General features: G+C 60.6%; 1 long non-coding RNA gene across 1 annotated transcript; it reads right to left on the bottom strand.

Moving 5' to 3' along the window:
* Nucleotides 1–987: 987 nt before the first annotated feature.
* LOC123522250 lies at nucleotides 988–2,589 on the bottom strand. Its single transcript, XR_006680525.1, has 2 exons — nucleotides 2,408–2,589; nucleotides 988–1,142 (listed from the first exon to the last, which is right to left on the bottom strand). It is a non-coding gene; the product is annotated as an uncharacterized LOC123522250 (long non-coding RNA).
* Nucleotides 2,590–3,066: the final 477 nt, after the last annotated feature.

Raw genomic sequence — 3,066 nt, 5'->3', positions numbered from 1 at the left:
TCTGCAGGACTCAGCCCGAAGGAAACTGCCTGCGCGGGCTGAGGTCAGTACCCAGGGCCTGCGGGGCTGGTGTGGACACTGGGAGGATGGCCGCCCCGCCTGACAGCCCTCTGTGACCTTTCTGAGTTCCAAGTGCTGCCCCTGAAGGTGGCCAGGCCAGCCACGGCTTTGTCCACCTACGTGACTGGGCAGGCCCTGGGGCGGAAGCCCACAGTTGTGAGCTGGCAGGAGGATCTGCGACCCCTCTGACCCGAGGAGCTGTGTAGATCAAGGTTGTTTCTGATGTCTGCTTCGATGCCACGTCAGATTGTCTCATCTCCCTGCCCTAGCCTTCCCTGCCTGGAGCTCTTCCCAGCCCGGACCTCTGGCAGTCCCGGCAGGCCGGGAAGGGAGGTGTGTGGGCCCCACATCCCTGACCTCACATCTGCATCTAGGCAGCACCTTCTCTGGCTCAGGCGGGATGGCCTCTGGGGGTTGGAAAGCCATCCTGAGCCCTGTCCCCTTTGAGCCAACCTTGGGCAGCTCTAGACCTGCCATGGTCTCCCCTGGCTGTGGTGGCCCCACCAGTCAGTACACCCCAGTGCCCAGCCCTCTCGCAGTCATGGCACCCCCACTGGCCACAGCCCCGGGGCCTTGACAGAGCTCCTCACAACTCTTGTATCCCTCCTCCAGTAGGAGGCTCCATCCTCCCTGGTACCCTGTCTTGGTGGAGGTCGAGGGAAGTGGGAGGCCAGGCTGTAGCTTGGGGGTTGGGGAGGGCACCTGTGGTGGTTTTTAATGGGAAATACCTCTCCGAGATGCTCCTGCAGGCATCCCTGGGGCCCCATCCCAGTGCTAGGCTGTTTCCATGGAGATAGGTCACTGAGTCTGCACCAAGGGGGTCCTGCAGCCAGCACCCCGCCCTTCCCGCTGGCAGTGGCACTGCTGAGATGTGGTGTTTCCACCCAGCCCTGGGTATGTCAGTGTGTCTTGCAGAATCTTGGATCATTAAAGATAAACATATTTTTAATGCCCGTGTGTGACTCCACTGCTGTTTGTCTTGGGCAGCCATGGGGGGTGGGGGACGCACTGCTTGGAGAAGAGGCTCATTCCCTCAGAGGCTGCTCTGGCTGCCGGCTGCTTCCCAGAGCGTGCCCCAGGAGCTGTAGGGAAAGGAAGAGGATGGGCTTACACGCCAGCGGGGCAGGAGGCACTGCCCCTTCCATGAATCACACAGCTCACTCCGTGGTGACACTGTGACAGTCCAGGATCAGCCTGTGTGACTAAAATAACAGAGGTGTCAGACCAATTAGTGTCACTAGACCAGGGGGAAGTGGGGAGGGAGAGACGGGTTTGCTGACCCCTGGCCATGCTGATGGCTCCCTTTCCCTTTAGGCCCCTCCACTCTGCACCCCCACCCCCCCAGTCCAGCCTGCACTCCTTAGTCCTGGCTCCCAGGGTCCCTCATTTAGCTCCTCTTCAAGTGACTTGACTTTAATTGACTTAATCTCGGCAACCCCCAAAGACCTTGGTTTGGGTGGCCCTGCTCCAGCCCTCGGTGCCCCGCCCCCCCACCCTGATCTGGAGAGGAGCAGAGGGCAGGCTCTGGCAGTGGGTGATGTCTGTGTTTGCAGCTCCCTTCCCAGCCCCACTTCTCACTGCAAACCGCATAATTTACCGGCCACTGTCACCATCAGCCTGTCTGGTCATTACCATGGCTCTTACTGCCCACTCGCTCGCTGGAGGCCTCACCAGCCCCACTTGCCTCTCAAAGACGGATGAAGCCCACACTCCACTCCCCTGGGACCTCCTCATGACCACTTCAGATCCCAGGCTGCCTTACGCTGTGCAGGCTGCATTGTTCTGCCATGATTATAGGCGGTGGCATTGACTTGAGGGCAAGGCAGCGTGTGTGTGTGTGTTGGGAAGGGGGGTTGGTGCTAGTTGGTTATAGGGGGCTGCCCAGTGGCCCCAGCAATTCAGAGCCCTAGAAGAGGCTCCTGACAAGAGTTGTAGCTTGGGAAGTGCTTCCCCCCGTCTCCCTCCTTATTTGCCATTTAAGTGGGGGCTCACCTTCACAGCCCCCCTCCTCTTTCCCTCCAAGTCTAAGCCAAGAGCTTTCCCGTGAACCACCTCCTCCCTTAAATTCCCTAGCACTGCCCCTCCCGCCACAGTCGGAGCGTGACATTTACTCAGCCGACCGCGCAGCCTGGCACGCTTTATTGCCTTTCCCTTGGGGGCAGGAGAAGCCAGCACAGTGGCTTTGTGGAGGAAACCCAGGCCCACGGCAGCCAGAGGGCCAGTTGGTGGGGCTCCCAGCGGCTGGACAGAGAAGGAAGGTGCCCGGAGAAGTGCGCCCGGCCCCTTGGTCCTCTTGAGGTAGGAGGGCCGAGTGGTCTGACAGGAGGGAGGACCTGCGAGGGCTCACGTGGTCCAGCAGACGTAGATGAGGCTCAGGAGGACGAAGATGGCCAGAGACAGCAGCGTGTTCTTACGGTTCTCTCGCCGCAGCAACCCGAGCTCCTTCTCTGCACAGAGGGAGAGGGCGGCAGGATGGCAGCAGAGGCAGCCAGGACCCCGCTGCTTCTCTCTGCCTTACCCTCAGCAAGTGGGTGCACACCGCCGGGCACATGCTCCCTTGCAGCCTCACCCATGACAATCCCTCACGCAGTTTTGGTTCTGGTTCTGGATCCCGGGCTAATAGTCCCAACCCGCCCTCTTCTAAGGCAGACTGCACCGAGGCTGGCCGCACCTGAGTCAGGCCAGGCCCAGTGGGGCTTATCCTGCCAGGGGGGTCAGCTGTGTGGACAGGGCCTGACGGGGGTGAGGGCCCTGCACTGGTGCTTCCGCTCCACAAAGGTGCCCTGAGCCCCTGCTGCTGCAGGTGTCCAGCTAAGCTAGTGGTGCTGAGAGGCCGCCTCTGCCCAGGAGGCACTGCCTGGCCCCAGAGGAAGTCAGGCCTGTCGTTCTCTCTCCATCCCCTGTGATTTGCAGGCGGCTGGTATCTGTGAGGGCTACATGGAGTGGTGGTGCTGTGATTTTTATAAAAATTGTTAGGCTTGAGGGAGAACTGATACCAGCCCTGAC

The sequence above is a fragment of the Echinops telfairi genome, unplaced genomic scaffold, assembly GCF_000313985.2.
Source record: "Echinops telfairi isolate 266 unplaced genomic scaffold, ASM31398v2 ScPeMD7_3533;HRSCAF=4204_1, whole genome shotgun sequence".
In the NCBI taxonomy this organism is placed as follows: domain Eukaryota; kingdom Metazoa; phylum Chordata; class Mammalia; order Afrosoricida; family Tenrecidae; genus Echinops; species Echinops telfairi.
The sequence above is the reverse complement of the archived record's forward strand: the minus strand, read 5'-3'. Positions and strand labels throughout refer to the sequence as shown.